Source organism: Neopelma chrysocephalum, unplaced genomic scaffold, assembly GCF_003984885.1.
Source record: "Neopelma chrysocephalum unplaced genomic scaffold, ASM398488v2 Primary Assembly neopelma1_323, whole genome shotgun sequence".
In the NCBI taxonomy this organism is placed as follows: domain Eukaryota; kingdom Metazoa; phylum Chordata; class Aves; order Passeriformes; family Pipridae; genus Neopelma; species Neopelma chrysocephalum.
The window spans coordinates 1403119-1426983 of record NW_020897986.1 but is presented as its reverse complement, the minus strand read 5'-3'; the positions used below and the strand labels follow the sequence as shown (position 1 = coordinate 1426983).

The window sequence follows — 23865 nt, the reverse complement described above, 5'->3', positions numbered from 1 at the left end:
AAATTTCAAGCCGGATTTGGTGTCATTCCATCCATGTGTCAAGCATGTCACGCAGGAAAAAATTGCTGTCCCATTTTGTACTAAGGAGATTCTTCCTTGTTTTTTCTACATGCCATTTAACTGTGATGCCTGACATCTTTCTGTGTAGTCTTGGGTAGCACTTGTTTAAAATTCTCATGCTAACAACAGCCACAGTCCTTTCAGGCTTTACCAGAAACCTGAACTTGAGTGATGGTGATAATCATTCTGCTGCTTGGCATTCTCAATTGTCAGCTGAAGTACTGAGATGCTAATTTATGCACACCTATAAGAAGGGTTTATTATAAGCTTATAACTTATTTTTGATGTCAGCCTTGCTTTAAAGGTGAAAGCAGGAGAGGAAGGAGGAATGACAGGAGTTGAACCAAGAAATGGGGCAAACCTACACATATATTAGAAATTTTCCCCTTCATCTCATCTCTGTTGTCTTGGCCCTCAGATTCATGTAACACCACACACACTGATGCTTCTGACAGTGCTTTTTTCTGGTCATATTGTGTGCATTAGTGCTGGCTAGAAAACTGATCTAGCTCTGTGTCTCACATTCTTGACTTGAGCTACTAATTTTTTAATTTAAGTCATAGCCTTTAGCTAGTAGTTTAAATCAGTCTGACACTGGTTAGCTAAAAAAAAAAGTAATGCTCTAAATCCTGCATTATCAGCAAATTGGGAAAGATGATCTTAATTCAGGTTAAGAATCATCTCCTCAAGACATTTTGAAGTAATTTTTTTCTTTTTTTTGGTGATATCAGCACAGAAGGCAGGGCACATAAGGCCTTGGGTGGAGTGAGGTGGATTTGAGGCTTGCTGCAAGGTAAGGAGCTGAGGAGGGTTAGGTGCTAAGATTAAGAGTGTTCAGCCTCTTTTGTATGTGTGTCTCAGACTCAGAGGGCTTCTGCAGCCATGCAGTGATTAGGAAGTGTAGGCATCTTTTAAAATTTATTTGGGTCAGATTTACCTGAACTCAGCTTACTTACAGCACTGCTGGAGAGATCTGGAGAAGGCAGAATCCGAGTCTGGGGAAGAGGGAGTTTGGTATTCTGAAATAGAGAACTGTGTGACGTGCCTTTACATTTACATTTATATGCACTGGCAGTATGTAGTGTTCTTTTTTGTACCCTTTTGCTTCCCAAATCTGCAGTGGAAATCTGTCACCCTTTTGCCTCCAGCCGCATTTAGAAGCTCTTTCAATTTGCAGGTGTACACATGGATTTACAATGTTTGTTCTGAAATATTAAGGGACATCACATCAAGGTACGGAGTTGTTTTAGCCGTAAAAAGTGAATGGCATATGTATTCTGACCTAGTCATGGAAGACAAACCTGAATTATTCTTTCCTATAATCCATTGATAACTGGATTTTTCCGATTAGTGATGCATGACAAATGCAGCTAGAATCCTGGAAATGCACACTGAGCTCCAACCAAGTGCGGATTTCTCTCTCGAAGGATGTTTCATTTGTGTTCAGCTGTGAAAAACTGTTGTAAAAGCATGTTTTGAGCAACTGTTGATGTGGAGTTGAGGCTACTGTTTTCAGCAGAGCTTTTTAGATCAATCAGCCAGTTTGTGTTCAGAGCATAAAGATGTAGTGTTGTCTATACATTCTCTCTCTTTTTTTCTTTTTTTTTTTTTTAAATAATGATGGTTCCTAGAAAATGTGAAAATTCAACTAGATTTTTGCATTTTAGCCGGTGTTTGAGAGGAGGGAAAAGTCACATCAGGTATCAGAAAAACCTGCTCTAATTCTGTTCTGTGCCTGGAAACTGAGACAGAATGATCAGACAAGCCTGTCAGCACTTAAATTTTTTTCTCTTTCCCTTCCAATCACATCTCTCTCTACTTCTGTAAATCTTCAGACTCCCCCAAAGGAAGAGAATTTGTGGGGTTTTGTGTGTATTTATGGGCTCCTTACCTCAATTAGTTCTGTCACAGAAATGGAACACTGGTCATTAACCCAGAAGATGCGCCAACCCTAAAACGAGATAAGTTGGCGTGTTCAATTTATGTGCAGTTTTGTAAGTATTTCCAGAGGGAAAAGAAAAAAAATTCTCATTTGCTGATAAAGCTACTGGTTTTAATTTAAAAAAGAGGGATCAAACCAAGAATAACAGATGTGATTCTGGAGGTTTCAGCCTGTCAGGGGTTTCTAAGAAGTAATTGCCAGAGTGCTGGGAAGGCTGGCTGTAAGTAATCTATCTAGAAAATGTAAATTGCCAACTCAGTGTAACTACAGAAAAGAAATATCAGTCCATATTCATTACGTGTTATTACTCGTGGTACATCTGAAAGCTTTCTAAAGACCTCAGAGAATTCAAGTAGTGCCTCCTAACTTACAATTTAGCAGAATTTGTGTGTAAAAAATAACTTACAATACACGGGAGCATTCATGTGTATTTGCAATTGGATTGTGCAGTGGTGCATAACAACAGCCTCTAAGGAGCAGAAAATTTGAATTTAGCCCTATGGTTCTGAGAGTATTTAATGGCATTAGCTGGAAGGAAGTTGAAAAGAAGACTATCAGCCCCTAAAAGAGAAAAGTGCCAGGGTGGGACATAAATCGCATTCAGAGCTCTGTTCATTTTCAGAGGTGAAGAATGTAACTGACATTTTCACACCTTAAATAGGGGATTCTTTGATGTACCTTGAAGGAGCAAAATGGCTGAAGATTTTCCATTTGGTCTATAGATAACAATCCACAAAAACATTCCCCTCCTCTCTCTTCCTCCTGACTTTGTGCTGTGAACCTGCCTTGTTTGGTGGGGAAATAATTGATAGTTTATGCAGTCAAAACTCTTAAAGGTTCCAACGCAAATATTTTCCTCTTGGGAAATTTGAGATTGAGGCTACTTATTAAACAGGACAAAAAAAAATACAAACAGTGATGGATATATGAAAATTTAAATTTTAAAATTGCCTTTGTGAAGTAAATGTGAGCACAAGTCATACTGATGTATCTGTGAAAGACTAAGGAGAGACAGTCTGTTTTTACTGCAGCTTCGGGTGCTGAATATGCATAAGTGAATAAGTTTTATTTAAATTCAAATGTTATTTTAAAATATGTCTGGGTTTTTTAGATTATATTTGAAATTGTTCATCCATGCTAAGGACTGAATTCACTCTAGTGTGCTGTAGACATTTGGATACAAATATTCTCACAATGTCTGTTTTCTAATGAAGCTTTAAAAGCATTCAAACCACCAGAGAACTGCAGTTAACTGGAGCCAGAATTTGTTTAAACCACATTTTGACAGAAACAATTGTTCAGGGAGAATATTTTTCGCTGTTTTATTTTGTTCTGCTGATCAGCTCTACAGGTAGCTTTTTTTTTTTTTTTGGCTTGTTTGAAAGACAAAAATAGTTAAAAAGAAAAAGTATTCTGATGAAGTTTATTTTGTGTGCAGAGAGATTTATAGCAGTTAATTTCATGAATAATGAGGCAGTAGGCTTATTTGTGGATTTTAAATTCTGTTCTGCATAAAAATGTCAAAAGCTGCAAGTATAAAATAATCTCTCTAATAAAGCAATACTTTACATAATTTTTAGCTACGAAAATATATGGGCAAATGTCACCCATATCTAGCAGAAAGAAAAGTAAAGCTAAATATCTGGGACTTTCAGGCTATATATTTGTTTAGATAACTGTACCTAGATGTATCTTTTTTTGAAGGAAAAACGTGTAGTATAAAAGCTAATTCAATATAAATCAATGCATGTGAATGGTTAACGGAATCAACTTTATGGGAATAACTGAAAAGCACCACAAAGGTAAGAGATGACAATCGATTATTTAAATAACGACTGAAATCTGTGATTTGCATCATTGTGATGAAAATCAATTCATCCTGAATGGAGCTGGGAATAAAGCTCTTCCCTCCTGACAGGAACAGCAGCATTGTTCAGCAATATCCTGCACGTTTGTCAAGTTGTAGCTTGTTCAGGTCTCAAGAACAGAAGCACAAAGCTGGCCTCCCAGTTGCTTTTAATGAATACTAGTGGGTTTTTCCTATGTCCAAGAATTTGATCTGTAGGGTGATCCAGAGGTCAAGAACAAACGGCTCACTATCACTCACCTCTGCCAAGCCAAGGCTTTCATTTGCTTTTTTTAGTAACTCTAGAGGAAGTGCCTTAACTCTTTTTCAGAAGCAAAATTTTAATTGGCATAGATAACGCAACCTTAAGAAAGTCGAGACAGCTTCAGCCATCTCCTCTAAAAACAATGTTTTGTGCAGTCTTTTCCTTTTCTTTTTAGACTTGTCTTAAGTTTGGGGGTCTCATCAAATGGTTTTACATCAGTTTGAAATTATTTTTCTTGCTCTGTTTCTTTCTCTGCTTCATTTGCAGTCATGTTTTAGTAGGTCTAAGTTAGTACCTCTGCCTTGTTCTGATCAGTGTTTTCAGACCCTCAGTTTATCCTGTCAGAAAAGTGTCAGAGGTTTTTTTTTTTCCTTTCCAATTATAAGTTTTGTAATGCATCATGGATTTTGCTGACAGTCTTCAAGTTCTTGAAATAGCAAGCAAATTAACAGCAGATATTGAGCGTGAGGACTGGAAAACCAATTGGCAACTCACATGATGGGATTCAGAAACACCGATGGGTTGGAATGGATCTCATTTCTTTTATTTTCATAGTCTTAGCTGGCAATTAGCTTGTGCCTAAAAAAAGAAGGAATAGAAATCGGACTACTCAGCAATAAAGTTCTTCTTTGCTATTTAGTAGAGAGAAATCCAGGGGAGACTGGACAGGGCTGTTGGTGTTGTACCAGTTTTTCAGGAATTCTGGCATTCATGCACTGGAAGTCAGCAACTGAGAAAATTATTGGCAAAGACTGAAGTCTCCTGTCTGTATGTTAAACAAACACACCACCACTGCAGTGTGGTTGTGTTTAAAGGTGCAGGCTTCTGTTTCATTTTTCTTGGCATTCATCCTCCAGGTCTCTCCATTTAGGATTGAAGAATGAATTCCCCCCCAGTCTAGAATTGCAGCGGTTTGTTTATATTTTTTGCCTTGATAGGAATGTCACTGATTTTAATTTGGTCTCCTTGATATCAGATTCACTTCCCAAGTAAAAAATTGTTCTGTTTACTTTCTTTTTTTTTCTTCTTTTTTTTTTTTTAAAATAAATAGTGGAATGTTTGTAATTTTAAATATACTAGCTCATAAGTAATTTTTAATGCTGTCATGCAAGCCTCTCCTAGCTAATTCTTTGGAAAGCTCTGTATCCTGGCACTGGGGCAGATCATGAAGTCTTAACCTTTTATTCAGGCTTGACTTCAGCAGGAATAAGAACTTTAGAGTATTCATTACTAGTGTAACAAACTGCTCCTGTTAGTGGGTGGAATTCTAGCCAGTTAAAACAGACACAAAATGGTGGCTCTCCTAACTCTTTCTAATCTTTCCTAGGGTGGAAACAGGGATTTGAATTCCTTCAGAGCGGTACCGAACAAATGATTGTGGGAATCTGCTCTGGCTCTCTAATTCCTGCTCCATTTTCCTGGAGTTCAGTAGGTGCTGTGCAAAAAAGGCAGAGGCAGAATGAGCGTGAGCTGTGGTGTTTTTAGGCTGATTGTTTATGGGGGTCTCCTGCTCGTAGGTTGAAGTGTGATTTGCTCAGCAACAAGGTCATTTCGATGCCCAAGTTGTGCATACAAAACTCAGAAGTTGGGCTTATACTTGTAGTTTTGCTTTGGTTTTGTGTGTTTTTACTTGCCAGCTCTTCAGGAACAAGGAGTTTTTGCTCTCCTTCTGCTGAACACTGGATTAACAGAGTGATCACTGTGGCATTTGTGTGCATGGAGCAGGCTGAAAGCATTCACACCCAGCCAGGAGTTAGGAATGGTAGGGATTAGCTAGAATACTACAAAACTCCTGAAATTTTCAAATTAACCCAAATGTGGAGATAGGCTGTTCTGCACAGGGTTGGACTCAGTGCTGTGTGTTGATGCTCGCTTGAATAAATTCTTCTGTGCAGCTTCTGCACTTCGGGACTCCTGTTTTTCCATTTCCTTCCCCCTGCATGTGCACTGTACCTCTTTGTGGTGGCCCAGTACAGAAGGGAAGAAAGACAAAGCTGAAAATACCATGCTGTTAAGGTTAACTGAAAAATTACTTCACTCTAGGACAACCACCTTCCCAACAGCAGAGTAGAGAAGTAAGAGAGGGGCTTCAGCTTTGTCGAGCTGACATCAGAATGGATTTTGGATTGGACGGTGCTCTTCAAGCCTCATTACTTCCTTTGCTTCATTTCCCCTGTGCCCTAAGCAAGAAGAATTAGGGAGCAGGTGGATGCTTTGAGTGACAGGCAAAAAGAGCCTGTTGGAGGATGGGTGGGTGGGTGCAAGCCAGGGCCTGGCTGCTGGAGCACAGAGCAGGAGGAGGTTCAGGGCTCTCTGGAGGAGCTGGTGAGCCAGAGCAACCAGGACTCCAGTGAGGAACTAAGTGGCACACCAAGACTTTGCTGTGTGGGTAGGGAGGTTATGTGAGGGCTGTGTCTCTGGAAGGACCATGCAGTGTGTGTTGGGTCTGGCTGAGATGCAGTTCATTTCCCACACAGCAGCCCTCACTCACAGTGCTGTGCTCTGCACTGGTAGCTGGAAAGGTGTTGATAACGCACCACAGTGTTTTGGCTACTGCTGAGCTGAGCTGGCACAGCATCAGCACTGTTTTCTGCAACATTTCAGCCCCAGTCAGTAGGCTGGGTGTGGGCAAGATCCTGGGAAGGGACACAGCTAAGCCAGCTGACCCAGACTGACCAGAGGGATGTTCCATACCGTATGTGGTCAGCTCAGATATAAAAGCTAAGAAAAGGAGGAGGGGGGGGCATTTGTTATTTACAACATTTGCCCTGCTTCCTGGGAGGTGGCTGAACATCACTTGCTGATGGGAAGTAGAGAATAATTATTTTTTCCCCTCTGTGCTTATGGTGCGTGCACACACTTTTGCTTTAGTAAATTGCCTTATCTCAACTTACAAGTCATTTTCCATCTTTTTCTGTCCCCTGTCCAGCTGAGAAGGGGGACTTATAGAGCAGCTTGGTGGGCACCTGGTGCATGAACATGTGTATGTGTTTCCAGCAGGATACTGAGATCAAAAAACACATCAGTGCGTTTGTTGGGGAGTTATCAGCAGTGCTGCCAGTTTAAAATGCACGGATCATTTCTAAGTCAGGGGCTGACCCTGACTGAGAAGAGAGTACACAGGCTGATACCTTCACAGGGCACACTGGGAAAATGTTGTGAAAATGCCCCACTTCAGCACCTGAGGGTGCCAACTTTGGGACCTGGGTGGTTTCACTGACTCCATGAGATTGATAATAAGCTTGAATTAAATTATGTAATTATCAGTTGCATACAGATCTACATATTTTCAGCCTTGCTGGGTTAATTGGAAAAACAAGGATACTTCCAAGTGCCTTTGCAAGGTGCGGTGAAATGAATGAGATTGGGGTGGAGGGGGTGACAGGGAAGAAGGTGGTTGTGCTTGTCCTGGGTACTGTCAGGTATGGGAGACAGATGTAGTCTACAGGTGCTTTGCTTCACAGTTCATCTATTCAGGACAAACAGGAAAAAAGGTGGAAGAACTTACAGCAGTTCAGGTAGGGTTAACAGTAAAGCTCACGTGATGTGATGGTGATAAAATGCAATAGAAAGGGAGAAGCAATTATATTTGAAAAGCTGGATTTTGTTTTTAATCCAAAAGTAAGTCAAATAGTAAGTGACTAGATTTTGTTAGCTCCCAGTGAAGGGAAGGATTTTTCATGACTGACTTCAAGATGATTTGGGTCGTATTTATCTAATACTTATTGATCAGAATGCTAACTTTACCCTGATATGTGTATAAAATGCTTAAAGTAATTCACAGAGGCTATGAAATAAAGCAAAAATTGCCCATGCACTTCAAATAAGAGACCACCGATCGTGAATCTGAGCATAAACATAAAGGTCAAGAGTGACAACTGCATTCATCAGATTTTCATGAGAATCTGTTCAGTAGAATAGATCTGGCACCTTATTTCAGTGGTGGTCAACACTCACGGATTCAGCTGAAAATCACTGTGAGACTTTTGGGTATTTATAACCACCACTAAAATGCTCAGATTCTGGTCTATGTTATGGTTTGTGCACATCTAAAACGTGAGGGTTGCTGACATTTCTAACTCTGCTAGTAAAGTAGGAAAATCTCAATGTTGCTGAGAGCCACGTTTGTGTACGGGCACGCAGAGAAGGCTTTAGCAGTGGTTTACAAGCAGGAAGATGCCAACAGCTTATCACTGTGCCTTCACAGCTGTGCCAGAGTTGCACACACCCTGGAGCAAGTACAGAAGGCCTCACGAGCCACAACACCCTTCTGCCTCCTCTGTTAATTTTGCACAGAGCAGGACATCATTATATGGTCTGCGTGCAGTGTGCATGGGAGAAAGTATTGGGAGTTACTCACTCCATTCTGTGTTCTTCAGCACGTTAAATGAGCACTAAACACAGCACTCCTTAATAGATGTGCAGCTTAGCTGTTTGTCTTACACACTGGCACGTGTATTGTGCTTGGAAACCCTGTGCCTGTGGCTACTTTGACAAAGGAAATCACGCTGCCTCGAAAACGATCTTGTCGTGATTTGAAATCATCTGACAACTGTGCCATCGGATTCATTTTGCAAGTAACGTGAGAACTTGAGTATTGTATCTGCAGATCTGCCAGCCAGTCTGTCCTCTGCTTCTAGGGAGCTCTCACCTTCAGTTTTGCTGCTCTGGCAGCGTTTGCAGGATGGGTAGAGCTGACAAGAAGGTTGTGTGGTCTGGTTCTTCAAAAAGCCAGTTTCTTTCTGTGCATACATGAACCAGTGTGTTTTACTGAAAAAAAACCTGATATTTGCAGCTGCTAAGTGTGTATTGCTCTCTTGAGTCAGGTTTATGGGTTTGTACCTTGGGAATATATTTACAGATTGTGTCTTGCCTCAAACTTTATATAAGGAAGCTTTATGTAAGAAAGAAGGCTGTCTTTCAGTCTCCTTTTCCTGGCACAGATTTTAATGCATCTTGTTTTCAAAACTGGGAATGTAATAAACTTCAAGAAAGGTGTTCTCTTTAACACCTCTCTGGGTGTTCCATCTGGGCTGCTTGGGACACTTCCATGGCCTGCACTGCAAGGAAAAGGAGGAGCAAGGCAAACTGAGTGCTAGTCTGAAAGCTGTAGTCCTAAAGTGTTCCTGACTTTAATATGGAATGCCCTGATACACCGTAATTGCCAGGGTTATGGGTGCCTGAATTTGGTTTTTCGGTTCTTAGTAGGTTTGTCTCCCTCTTCTGTTTATGAATATAACAAAAGTTTTGTATTTCTTGATAAACCTGTAAAGTGCCATTTTAAGGAAGATTGTCTTCCATTGCCTAGCCTGCAGATCCTTTTTTATAAATTCCTAGATTTATACAGTTCAAGAGCTTATGTTCTTGTATGTATAGCATTGGCAGAGGTGGAACTTTGGGAAAAGCTAGGAATTGCGAGAGTATTTTTATATGTAAATATGTATATATATAAAATATATACATTTAATATATAAACAAAGTATAAATCACTCTGAAAATGTTTAATCTGTTTGTAGATAAAGAGATACTCTCTCTCATAAAATAAGAAATTCATCCTTCCTGAAGTCAGAAGGACTTCAGTTCATTCAGGATTTTGGAGAGCAGATTGCACGTGTTTAATGAAGAGCTGGCTATGGGTGATACCTGCAGTTGTTCTTGAACTTTGAAGCAGGTACAGACACAGCATTTTGTGTTGCCATTATCTTGCCTACATTCCGTTATGGCCCATCAAAATGAATACTTTCAAAAGCAGAGAAGGAATTTTCCTCAGAGGCATGAAACAGTTCCATCGTTTTCCACATGGAACTTGTGCAGGCACTGCACGTAGTTCATGCACAACTTTAAATCGTTGCTGAACAATCAGGTAATGAAAAAAATGTACTTTATTTTGCATTTCATTTCAGAGGGATTTATTTGTAGGACACTTACCTCTGGCTGAGTACCTTTTTCTCAAGCAGTGGAATCCTGCTCAGGACCAGCAAAACCTGCTGGCTGGGGTGGTGCAGCAGGAGCAGCAGCAACACCTCCTGGCAGGGTCAGATGGGGTATGTGGGATCTCTGCTGGGTCGTAGCATCCACTACCATATTGCAGTGTTTTGAGTAACAGTCATTCATTACGTGCCAATGTGGTATTTGCTGATCCACGTAGGTATAACTGAAAAGGATGGTTCCTGCAAACTTTTAACGTCACCTAACACCAACAGAAACTTAAGTGGTACTGAAAGAGTGATCTGAAGGTGTGATTTGTTTCAGAGAAGGGTTTTGCTGTTGTTGTTTTGTGAATTTTGGAGATAAAATATTCAGAGACACAGAGACCTGTTGTCTGTCTGGAAATGAGCTCCTTTAGCCCAGAACAGCGAGACCTCACCGTAAGGATGTGCCTTTAGCTGATAATTACTAGCAGTCGATCTGCCTGGAATGCACACCTTTTCTTATTTATATTCCAGTCCTGTAACCTTCCCTATTCTCTTGTGCCTTTGTTCTATTAATCTACAAAACAGGGCTCGACTTGTGATTAGTCCTCAGAGGTTGTTTCTATTAATCAGGCTGCAAAACAGGTCTACTTGGATGTTCTGTTGCAAGTGCTTAACGTGCTTTCCTCATCAGCCCACAGCACAGAGCTGCTGGGGTTGTCTTAAATGGCAGTGAAATCAGTGAGGTGTCTGCTGCACTTTCTTTGTGTTTACATCTTGATTGTGTTGCTGTGGGGTGGGGAAAATACAGAGAGGAAAATAATTGCAGTCCTGTAGAAAATGGCTGAAGTTAAGTGACATTTGTGGCTTGGTGTTGGTAGAGGGCGAATGTGCAGCTGCAGGACGGGTCCTGTCGCAGCAGAACCGCTGGTTACCTGCGCTCTGAATGTGAAGAACCTCCCCATCTTCAAGTACCAGGACTAAAATTCAATGACTTTGCTCATAGATGGGGCTAAGTTTTAAACTCTTTTCAGAATTTTGAAGATAAGTCTATCCCCATAACGTTCAGAGGGTCATTTAAGATAGTGCATATTTTCTGCTGCAAGTGGAAAGCCAGACGTATTTCTGCTGGTGTGTATATAACAAAAGAATAATCTAAGAGTTGGTTTAATAGAAACAAAAAAAAACCCCACAAACTGAACTGTTCTGTAACACTTCAATTATTAGAACTTATAATAAAATTTGGACAATAAACAGCATGTGTAGTGCGAAAATAATGTAGTTTCACTAAAGAAGAAATTGCTAACTATAAAAGTGTAATGATTTATGCTTCTAATTAAATACAGTATTTCTCCCCTGTAGGAGGAAAGCATATATTTTAAAATGCATCAAAAGAAACAAACCAGACCCCCAGTTATTTTTTTTCTGTATTGTTCCTTCGGTTTTATTTTTATTTTTTAAAAAGTTTTTGTTATGTTGATGGCGTATCTCTTTGCCAGCTCGATAAAGTCTGTCACTGAACTAAAGAACTCAGGCTGCTGGCTGGAAAAAAACGCTGGCACCAAAGGCAGCAGGATTTGTCTCAGCTGCTCTGCTCGCCTCTCACTGTGGTCATGTCCATTTTTCCTGTACTCCCCATAGCACAGGCATTAATTTCTCTAGTGTACAAGCTCAAATAACCAGCGTTTGCAAAACTGGCCCAGTCTGGGCGTCCAGCAGCATCTGCACCTGAATTCTTGTTGGCCGCGCTCAGAACTGGTCCCGTACGGTTTCAAGCCGGTTTGAAAGGCTCTGTGCTGCCTCCCCCCCCCAGCTGCAAACTGCTTGGTTAGGCTGTGGTTTGTCCAGTCTGACCTTCTGTGGCCCAAAGAGCAGATTTAAGTGCCGGAGTGATGCCTCCCTCCCTCGGCCACAGAGTGGTTGTGCTGTTATCCCTGACACGATCCCGGTGGAAACAGCCAAGGGAGCGGCTCGTGCACACCCCAGTGAGCTTGTTGCACAGCAGCTCAGGAGAAGGGGTTGCCAAACCTGTTGTGCCTTGTGAATTCACCATGCCCGTTCTTTACTGGGTGTGGGGAGCTGGGATTTTGACATAGCACCACCTTCTCCCTGCAGCAAACCCGAGGTGTGGCAGAGGGCTGACCCCCAGAAGGTGTCGTGGGGTAAAGCCGTTGTCCAGCAGAGGCTTCCAGGACAGTAATAACAGTCACTTAAACAAATTACTAATAGTCTGTACACTCCAAGGTGATTTTTTTTTTTTTTCCAATTCTAGCCATAGTTGGATGACACTGTTTCAAAGCCCCCACTGTGAAATTTTACATATATTGTTCTTAATAGGAATGCAAGAGAAATAGGTGCTCTAGCGTGGTTTTCTCTAGTCTGCTTTGGGTAATTTCATTTTCACCAGCTATTTCTACTGTTCAATTTTTTTTTCTTTCTTCTTCTTGTCCCTCCTTACCATTTCCCCAATTATCAGAGAAATCAGTCTTCCTGCATTGATTCATTTCGACCAGAGTCTGGAAGGCACAGGGAATCAAATTAACTAATATTTTACTTTTGCATGTGATTAATGCTAATGCTTACAAAGAAGAAAATACTTTACTGTGATTTAATTTTCATTCTCTGGTTGATTTCCAGTGATTTAATTTTGCAGAGGGTTGTCTCTCTGCTTATTGTCTTTTAAGGAATCATTGGAGTTAGAGATGGAAAAGACCCATTAAATTGTTTTGCTATTGCAGGATTGTCTCCTACACTGTATTTTTTAATATTATGCCCAGTTTTAATGAATGAAGAAAAAACAGTTTTAGTTAATTCTTCCTGAGATTGTTCCTCTGTGTAGTGTAGGTGTTGCTAATGGGACCTAGTATTCTGCTTATATGCTTTCTATGTTTATTTAAGTAAAAAAAAAAACGCAAATTGTGCCATGTTTGCTGAAATGAACCCAAAGATTTCTTGTATCCTTCATGATGTTTGGTTTTGTACTTTTCCAGCCCTGTGTCAGCTACTTTATACACTCAGTCTTTGTAATCCTTTCAGATTTTTCTCTTTCCCTCTTCGCTGTTTCTGATGAGGTGGTTTATATTCCTGGGTATTGGGTTTTGGTTGGTCGGTTTTCTGGGTTGGCTTTTTTATTTATTTATTTTTTTAATTTTCACAGAGGCTTAGGACCAAACTGCAGAATTCTGCAGTATGTTGAGGGGAGATCCTTGGCTGGTTGGAACACTGATGGTGACTGCATGTTCCACTGCCTCTGCAGGAGCTCCAGGCTTGCATCACGCTGCAATGTCGTGATCCATCCACGTGTGCAGCCCAGATAATTTTATTCTTTTCCTCATTCATATTGCAGGTTCATACACAAATCGCTGACAGCTGCTGCCCCTAGGTCTCTTGTTTTTGCTTCACAGGTTTTGGGTTTCTTCCTCTCACTGCTTATTTGTGTTTTTTAATTCTCCTCGGATGTATTAGCCTGCTTTTTTTTCAGAAGGAATCCCCTTTTCTTACTTATCTCAGTGTTTCTAATCTCATTTTGCATAATTTCTTTCCCCACTGTCATGTTTATAACACTTCTCACTGTATTGAAATCTGTGAATTTAATTAATGCACTGTTTACCCGTTCTTCCAGATCATTAATAAAGATGTTAAATAAAACTGATCCTAATACCAATCCCTGTGGCAATCTGCTAGCACCTCCCTTGTGCTGCTGCAATCTATTTATTTATAGCCCTTTAGCCACTATTCAGGCGTGTGATAGTCCTCCCAAGCAAGCCAATTTTAGGATTTTGAAAAGGGATTGTGTCACATTTTGCCAAAGTCTGGGTTGATACAATCTACTATATTATTTTAATCTACTGACTTGGCTGGATTTAATGTATGTACAAAAATTAAATGTGATGAAATAGAGCTGTGGTTTTGGAGCACTTCGAGATCTTGGCAGCTGAGTAGCTATAATTCTCCTTTCTTAGAGCAATTACACCTCCTCCACCCCCACCCACCCCCCACCCCAATTACACCATAATTTTATTCTGTGCTGAATTTAGACTTACTAGGAGATGATTCTCAGTATTGCTCCGTGATTCTCAGTGTGCTGATCAGTGCCACGTTCCTCACTGCTTCTCCAGGTTTTGATTTTTAAATACAAAACTACTGCAGATGGAATTCTTCTGTTAATATTTCAACCTTTGAACTGTCTGTTGCTTATTTGTCTGCAGTTGTGATGGGCAGAGCTTTGTTATTTTGTAATGTTTTATATGGATATATAAATATATATTCTATATTCGTATATAGAACATATATGTGTATATATATGTCTACTTGAAATTTCATTCACCTGTTTGCAAAAGCAATAGTAAACTCTTGCCTGAATTTTAAGTGCACACTTTCATCCTTGTGAATTTGTAAGATTTATCTGTTTGCTTAAGTTCAATGTGGGTTTAAGTGCTTTCTTGCTGTGCAGCTTGAGGGTATGTATCATTTGGTTAGTAGTGCACTGAATTTATTTTTCATTCCAATTCAAAGATATTTTAAATTGTAATAGGAAAAATCTTTTGCTTCACGACCTTTTCCATTTACATCGTGTGTGTGTGTCTGTATAGACTTGAATAACTAGTTGTGTCGTCAGCAGTTGAATGAAACCAAGCTTGGGAAGATTTCACTTTCTCATATGTATGTTTGGCTTGATTTTACAAGCTGTGCAGAAACCCATTTTTACATTACAAATTGTAGCATGGAGAGTTTTTTGTCCTGCCTTGGCTGGAGCGGCGTGCTGCTCAAAACACCACCAAATCATCACATCTGGGAGAAGAAAAGGTATTAAAATATGGGTCACAGCCCTGGCTTTGGACTGTGCTAATCCAGAGCTATAGGAACATAAAACCAGAGCACTTGTTACCACCTCTTGGTTGGTTAGGGCTGGGCAGCTCTGCAGTCTGAACAAACGAGCTGGTGGTGTACACGGTGCTCACGCATCACTGACCACTTGGAGATAGGATTTCTTGCTTCTCCCTGAGCAGTGAGATGCTGTATTAAATGACTTTAAACACAGAGATTTTGATGTCACCCTGCAAGCATTTAAATGCCACTGAAAACTGGGAAGGGAAGGGAGGCTGGAGCACAGCTTAATCCCAGTTCCACGATCGGTCATACTGGGTCTGAGCTCTGCCATGTGACCCCCCGACACAAGCTTCCTCCAAGTCAGATGGATTTCTGTTTCATTCCCCAGGGTATAAAATATGAAGTGTGTGCTCCAAATTTTGAACTGGTCAAGTTTATACTGGGTTAAATGCTTTGCATCTTCTTGCTGCAGTGCTTTCGTTTGGAGTTCGGGGGTTTGGTAGAGTTCTGCTCTAGGGCCAGGTACACTAAAATGGTATTTACTGTCTTGTTAAATGATGAGTTCAGAACAGAATTACTACTTCAGTAAGATCTTCTGATAATGAATAGTGAGTGATGGAGTTTGGTGTGTAGTGAAACACTGGCACAGGCTGCCCAGAGAGCTGGTAGGTGCCCCATCCCTGGAAACAATCAAAGCCAGGTTGGATGGGGCCCTGAGCAACCTGACCTAGTTGAATGTGTCCCTGCTCACTGCAGGAGGGTTGGGCTAATTTTAGTATTTGATCTGTATTAATTGCTGCAGGCTGTAGGAGTAGGTGGAACTGAATTTTTGAAGTTTGTTTGCAGACTGCTGGACAGCTGCTGGATGTGCTGACTGTGCCTTCAGTTAAGAGGAACACATGGGTGCCAAGAAGGATGGAGCACGTGGATGAGGGAACAGGAAAGGGAGTCCCAGCTCTGATGCTGCCTCATTGTACGAGGGGCAGGAAATAAACTAAGTGGTTTCTTTGCCTTAATTCCTCCATCCACAAAATAAGGCCAGTAATAGTTACCTGATTGCCATTTCAGCAGTAGTTTCTGCACATGAAACACTTTGGAAGTGCCAAGTATGGCTGTTAACTTATTTTTAGCAAGATGATCCAGCAAGGTACTGAGCAGATGCTGATTTACTTCCTTGAATGATTTCAAAGGAGCCAGAGGGAGTGTTTGCCCGCTTGAAGTTTGTGTACTTGCTGGAGCACTTGGCTGGATCACTGCACTGGAAAGCTAAGTAGGTGTCTATTTTTTGCAGGATAAGAAGGGGCGTATTTGATGTACTGTTGAAGTGGAGTAGATAGCTGTGTTACTTGAAGTGGGAGCTGATAACGTGTGATTTCAGGACACTTGAAGCCCTCTTCTCCAAAAAGAGGAAGGTTAATAAAAACGGTGCTCTGAGTTTACTTCCTGAAATTTCTGGTTTGGGTGGTAAATGCATCACTCATTAAAAATTAATTGATTAAGAAAGATTAAAAGAATTGAAAGGCTTCAGTCTGTACTGCAGTAAACAGTCAGGGAAAACCATCTGACATTGTTTGCTGGGAAAACCATCTGACATTGTTTGCTAGGAATACTGTGCTCTCCTGTTGCTGTCCAACTCCAGCAATGGGTGGGCTCGTGCTTTTCCTAGAGAAACTGTTCCCCAGACTAAGCTTGTGCCTGAATGACTGTTGAAAACTTTTTCTCCCAAGGCAGACATGAGTTGATAAAGACCTGGACAATCCCAGCCTTCCTCTCCCCACCCCAAACTCCACGTCCAGCCCATTTGTTTTTCACAGAGCTGTTATGATGCTGCCTTATTTTTTCAATGTGTTCACCTTGGCACTGATCATCTGTGGGGAAGTTATTGAGACTTCAAAGGGATTCAGACCTTCATTTGAACTTGGGGGTGGGCCACACATAAGCACCTGTGGGAAGAAATGCATCTTTGTACCTCACAAAATAATGCTAATATTCATTCCTACCTACTAATAATGCACCTCCCGCTCTCTATTTAAAATCAGACTAAGAGTAGAAGATTCAATCTTCAATGAAAGGCACTTCCCAGGTATGTGAGAAAAGAGTCCTGCAGTCCAGGCGGTGAAAACCGACACTGCTTCTTACCTTTTATCAAAAGCAGTGTTGAAATGTAGGGCCTGTTATTGTATATTTATTCAGGCATCAATCACAATCAAGCCTCCTGCTAGTTCATCTGTAAGGGCATTGTAATCCTATTTTTATCAGTTCCTTCCTGTACAACAGACAGTTAAAATAGCATGAGTAGGGGTCACAAATATCTTAATGGGTTCGGTTCCCAGAGATATCGGTGACCAGAGGAAGAGTTTTGCCGAAATTTCTTCCTGAGCTGATAAGGTGGATAAACAGGGCTGAGGTGCAGAGCCAGGGCACCCTGTGGGAAGTGCAGCATTGGATGGCACCGTAAAAGAGCTGCAGAAAGATTATTTAGACAGTGTCACTTATAGAAAGCCTCAGGAGCGGATGAAAAATAAATGTTACCGTTTGCCAAGTTGCCCCCGTTTGTAAAAGAGTTTATTTTTGCCACAGGGTGGGCTGGTTTAAGTCTAAGTGATTTTTTTTTTAATTAGCTTTACTCTTGCTTTTGTTATTTTGCTTCGTAAAAATCTACAAGCAATTATTTATCTGAAGAAAGTTGATTGTCACTGATTGGCAGCATTTCATTTTTTTTTTTATGCTACAGACTCTTATTTAAATAACAGTGTAGCTTATTATACATTAACATTTTTACACTTTATGTTTTTTGTGTGTACACTTAAAATTTTTCTGATTATAAAGTCATGAATTATGCTTTTTAATCTCTTCTTTTTTTTCGTGAATTCAAGCTGTCTTTTGATGCAAATTGTTAGAATTAATTTATAAATGAACATAGAGAATGGTTTAAAATGCATTCTCTTACCAGAATAAAACTACCTTAGAACTTCTAAATGCATAAAGAAAAGTTCATTACAGCAAATTTTATCTTATAAGACAAAGTATTGGCTTTGTCTCAGTTTTTAAACTGATCTATTGTTCCTGGTCAAGCCAGTCTTTCAAGATTGCAGAGATAATGGACATAGTGTTTTATACTTAATTTTTATTCATAAATTGCAGGTGGTACTTTTGCTTTTCTGATTCCCATTTTTTTGGTGATTTTTCTTTTTCATTTTAATCAAACATTATTATGAACTTCTTGTGTGGACTGAAATAAAAAATACTTTGTCTTCTAGAAAAGCAGAAATGAATCCTGTAAAAATCTTTTCCCAGCAAATCATGATTCTAACATCTTATTCGGGGACTTCTGTCAGTTAAGTGGCTTGACTTTTAACTTCAGGACCAATTAAATATTGCTTATCTTTTAAGATATTAATGATTTTAATATATTACTGTAAGGGTACACTTCATGTGGGTAGTTACACCTTCAGGCAAATGTTAAAAATAATTAACTGTCCAACACAGCAATCACGTACTTAACACAAACTATAATTTATTATGTGAAGACTCAAAATAAAAATCCACGTTAATTCAGTAAAACGTAAGTTTGTGTATCCCCACCACCGTTTGTTTTTCGGATCTTAATTTCTGCTGCAAGTCTGCGAAGAGAAGCACATGTCAAGGTGCTCTTCTACTTAGTGCAGAGCCTTTTTCCCCCCCCTATTGTACTTGGGGTTGCAGCTGCTTATGACACCCAGGTTTATGTTTAGTGAGAAGGTCGCGCTGACAACGTGCTGCAGATTTTGAATGGCCCTTCCACCGCGAGGTTTTATTTTAATTTTGGTCGTTAATTGTTCTGATTGTGTGCGTTCCAAAATACCCCTTTCCCATGGAAACTTATTTAAAATAAATTGCGCAGGAAAGCAACCCATCAGTAAAGCCTTAAAATATTTTTTGGAGGCTCGAATGCCTTTTGCAAGCGATAAAAGAGTGAAGGCGTCAGCGTTCTTCCACCGTGAATGCTGAAAACTAGCAACAAATAATAAGGAGCCATCCCACTCACTGCAAACAAAACCTGCTGAACTTCAAGGTTTCTCTGCTTCCAGAGCCATGTGGTTCCTTCTAGAACACAGCTAATGCAGACTGAGGTTAATTTGGTGAGTTTTATGTCCAGCTGCAACTTCTGGAGAGCTGTGGTGCTCCTGACAGAGCCTGAAGGAGCTCGTGGGAGCGGGTGGTGCTTGTGCTGATGGATTCAATCCATCGGGGCTGATGGCAAGCAGGCACTGCAGTTGAGTCTTCCCCAGGGATCCCTCACAGGTTTTCCTGTTTGCCTCTTATTTCTGCAACAGGAGGTCCTTGTGTTTTCCAGCCTACCTGTCGCGGGCACTGGCATTTCACACAGAAGCACCGTGCTGAATTGTGCATTAAAAACCTTAGGTGGTGATAAATTTGTAGCAGATGACCTTACACCGTGAGCAATTCTTTCTGTTTGGGGTTGGTTTGAGAAGAAATTGTGCCCAGTTACAGTGATCTAGTTTTTTCTTTTTTTTACTGTTCTTAACTATCCTTTCAAGAAGTATTAATCATTTCTGGAGGCGTGGTATGTAAGTTAATTTAAAAGTTGGTCTCACTTTTTTTTCCCCCCTCTTAAAATGACAAGGAGGTGAATATTGGTGTGAGCAAAGATGTTATTCTACTTGGAATAAATAGTGGGGGTGGAGGGGGTTGTGACTTTCATATCACAGCTTTCATGTAATACTTTGGTCCTAATAATATTGCACTTTCCTCTCACCTTACCCTGATGGTTACAGTTCAGGTGAATTCATTTTACTTCAGCAATAGCTGACAAGAAAGGGCAAACGTTGGAAAGGAACAGAAACCGCTTATTCTTGATATTCTGTCCCCAGAAACCAGATTTTTTTTCATTAGCTTGGTAATTCCTTAAAACAGCTGCCCCCAAGGTAGCCCAGCAGCTACCAGGGAGCTCCTTGGGCTCAGAGCAGAAGATCATTTCGTGCTGCTGCTCTGTGGCTTCTGGTGGGATGCACGTGGGGAATCGTGCAGGATTGAAGGGCTGATGGTAAAGCTTGAATTAAAGTTTGCAGACTGTGCTTGATTTCTCAAATGTGTGTGAGGTTGCTGAAAGTAAGGAGAGGAATCCACCCTGCAAATTTTGGTGGGAAAAGTTTCATTTGTTACAAGCAGCTCTCCTGAATGAGCGTCAGTAATGGTGTGTGTTTGTGGAAAAATGATCTTGGGTCTCTTCCCGCTTCCTCACTGTGTTTTCGCCATTCATATTTACTCTTTTTACATTTTATTCTGTGGGGATTTTATGTAAATAATTGGTAACATGCCTCTAATCCTTTGTGTAAAATTTCATTAGCTCCAAAGAAGATGGTGCTTTGTAAGCAAAGTAAGATCCAGAGCTTGCTTCCATCTTTGCATTGACTTCAGCAAACATTGGTCTTTCTGATTCTACCTTGATGGATTTCCAGTGTTTTAGTATCATTATCATTAATGAAATGAGTTTTGCAATAACTCTGCAGTAAACGTGCTGCCAATATTCATCTCAGTTAAATCTTGATACACTTCAAATCGTTGGGAAGACCTCTCCTCCTTTCAGTGGGAGATGAAGTTTCAGTCTCTATAAACGACTGTCAGATCTGGGGTGAGAAGACAGAAGGTCATTGTTCCCCCCCAGGATAAACAGGGGCTCGCTCTGTTTTGATATATTTTGCAGTCAAGCAGAAGTTAGTGTATAAACCTTGCGTTGTGTGCCTGGTATTCTCCAGCTAAAGAAAGACACTGTGCTCCTAGAGGCTTTGGTAAACACACGTTTAAAGGTTAAATGGTAGATTATAAAACACAGAGAATGGCAAATAATACTTACCCCTGTGCAGAGCACACACAGCTCTTGTGAGACAGCAGAGTGACCAGGAGGCTTTGGACAAGGAACCTGATTGCAGTGGCTGTGCAATATTGATACAACAAAGAGGAGCAGGTCTGGGTTGGAACGGGACTGGATTAACAGGTTGTGGTGATTTTCCATCTGCTGGTGCCAGAGGAGACTTCTTTGGCCATGAAGCAGTGTCTGATTTTGGTGTCAGGGTGTAAAACATGGCACTTATTATAAATAAATGTACTGTAGTCATCATAATGAACTATCAAATAATTATCTCTGATAGTTACCCCGTGTGAACTGGTTTTCATAATTTAATATCTTTAAATGTGTTAAAAAGTGTATCTGCTCCCATGAATAGTGCGAGCAGAAGGCTCTGATAATTAAGTCATTTTCTCTTTGGGAAGAATAGAATTACCATCTAAAATATTTATAGGAAATATCTCAATTCTCCATATCAAGTCCAGTTTGAAATCACCATTTCCTATAGCTTGAGTTCAACAGCAGTTAAAATGTCTTTGCATAACACGAGTAGAAGTTAAAAGTGTTATTGGTCTCTATTTTATCATGAAGTTCTGTTGTCAAGGGTAAAATTCCCAAATGTACCAAACAGAGAAGAAAAGAGGACACAACAGATTTTCAAATAAAGAAAATGCTGGTATAGTTTGGGATTGGAATGTAGAAAAGTTGAGAGGAAAACTGAGATAACTTGGAGTTTTGATGCTGAGCTTAGAGCTCACTAGATGCATTTTTCAGCCCTAGATAACTGTGGTCCTCTGAGTCTCATCCAAAGCTCGTTGAAGCCAATAGGATTTTCCCACTGATCTCAGTAGGCTTTAAATCATGTGTTTGATACTGAAGTTCTTGGGCAACAGATGAGAAAAATTTAAATATTGTACTTGGAAATCTGCCCGACTCAGGGCTGCAGATTTACATTAAGAAACACAACATGCAGGCTCAAGCATGGCTCCATCTTGATGACAGCTTGGGCACCTAAATAGGTTAGAAAAACACATTGAAGTCTCCAGGCCTGTAAGAATTTGAAAATGGCTTTTGCTTTATGCCTGCAAAGGGTCCTTCGTTGCAGCTGTAGTCGGAAAAGTTACATGAATGCTGTTTTTTCCACAGCATAGATGTTTTCCAGTATTTCAGTGTATTATTTTAAGAACTTCCTTACATTGAGCAGGTTATTGGTTCGTTATTCAGATAAAAATCAAAGATTAGGGATGAAAGTCAGCTCCCTCTGAAATCAGTAGCACTGGTTCCACAGTTCTGTGAAGCCAGGATGTAATTTCAAAAGTTAATTTAGAAGACAAATTCTTCCCAATAAAGACATGACCAATAAAGTTTTGTACTAGAGGACTAAATAAATGCAGCACCCTTTTAATTCCAGCTGCTTTTCAGCTGCACAGTTAATTGTTGGAGATGTAAACATAGCTATTTGAAACGGTATGTGAAATTGTTCCAAATTTCTTAAAACCAATTACAACTTTAAATAAATAATTTTAATTCTAAAAGGAAATTTTTTTTGATTTTTACTTGAGTTTGTGATGCAGCCCAATACAATCACACTTGAGGAAGGCAGGTGGGAAGGGTAAGGGAAAGCATCTAATCCACACGCCACCTTTATAATAAACCTATTTACAACGTGGGCTGAAGAAGGGAGAGCTTTTTAAGTTAAATTGTGTGGACTTGAAAGCATCAATGCTGAATATTTTATGTGAAGCTTGTCAAGGGCCCTTACTAAAATAGCTTAAAAGCAGTATCACAGTTGCCTTCTTAGAAGCACTGCACACTTTCAAAGAAGAAACATGCTGAAGGGTTTTCAATATTGCCAGCAGTTGATATATATATATTTTTTAGGTGTCAAATTTTGTATGCTGTATATATACATGCGTGCTCATGTGAACAAACACCTATCTCATCACATTTTTACAGAAGTTTTTATTTTATATAACGTATGATGTCCCTTAAGGTACAGCAAATTTTTGGTTTTGGGGTTGGAGGTTTGATGGCGCTTTTTTTTTTTTTTTATTTAAATTTACGAGTTGAAGCTGAGCAAGGGTTCCTCAGCTCCCTTTTTTTTTTCATTAAAGGGGACAGAAAGCAGCACCTGCAATCCATGCCAGGGAAAATAGCTTGTGCCAAACATTTGACTCCTGAACACCTAAATTTAGCTGACAAGGACTCTTGTATGAGTAGACTTGCATGCACTGTAGCTATTAAAAACAGGTCATATTTGTTCCTGATGCATTGTAAGAAATCAAGCTACCTCTGCAAGGATATCGTGGCAGTGGTTTAATCACTGAAAAGTGTTAAGCACTGTGGAAAACTCATTCCTGATGACAGCCAGCCTTAGCTTGTGCTTTAAACACTTTGCTAATTCATCTGGCCAAATACGAGTTGCAATTAAGCAACTAGGCAGGAAGAGAAAATTAAATACTGCTCTTCCCTTCATAAATTCATATTTACAGGCAGAAGTTGAGCACCTCTAAGACTTGATGAAGGAAATTTGATAAGGACTTGTGTGTTTTGATATGCAAGTATGTTAAATTACTTGAACGTGCCAAATCATGCTCATTTTTTTTTTATGCAGCTTTTTTCCTGATTATAATTGCGTAGCATATAATGTAGCCTCTTGTTTATAAAAGTATGTAAGTATATATGAAAAAACACATGGACTAGGTTACATATATGTGCATTTCTGCATGAGTGCATAGAGTTACTGGCCCTGTATGTAGGAGGCATTGAGGGTAATCCTCTAATTTTTTGTTTAGTTTTTATAGAGTATTTAGTTCATGCCTCCTTAAATGAGAATGTTCTGAGGAAGTTTTTTTAACCACTGGAGTATTGTATAAACTGAAGTCACCATCCCCACAGTCTTCTGCTTCCCTTTTCCCTTCTTTCTCCCAGCTGGAGCAAAGGAATGGTAAGCTGAGGAAATGGCTGTGGGTCTCCTGGGGGCAGGTGTCACCTCCTGCATCCCTGGAAGAGGAAGGTTTCAGATGGATCTCACTACTGAGCTCTGAAAATATATCCACAAAATGTGGTATAACTCGCTTGTATCATCTCAGTCATGGAAGATTGTGGCCATTTGGGGCCTCAGTTTTGTACTTTGAAAGAAAATAGTTGTATGGATTTACA

At 40.1% G+C, this 23865-nt stretch overlaps 1 protein-coding gene across 1 annotated transcript in view; it reads left to right on the top strand.

Annotated features, from left to right (window-relative positions):
- Positions 1–23865, top strand: part of MPPED2 (metallophosphoesterase domain containing 2) — a 101212-nt gene that overhangs the window by 53536 nt on the left and 23811 nt on the right. The window lies entirely within an intron of this gene.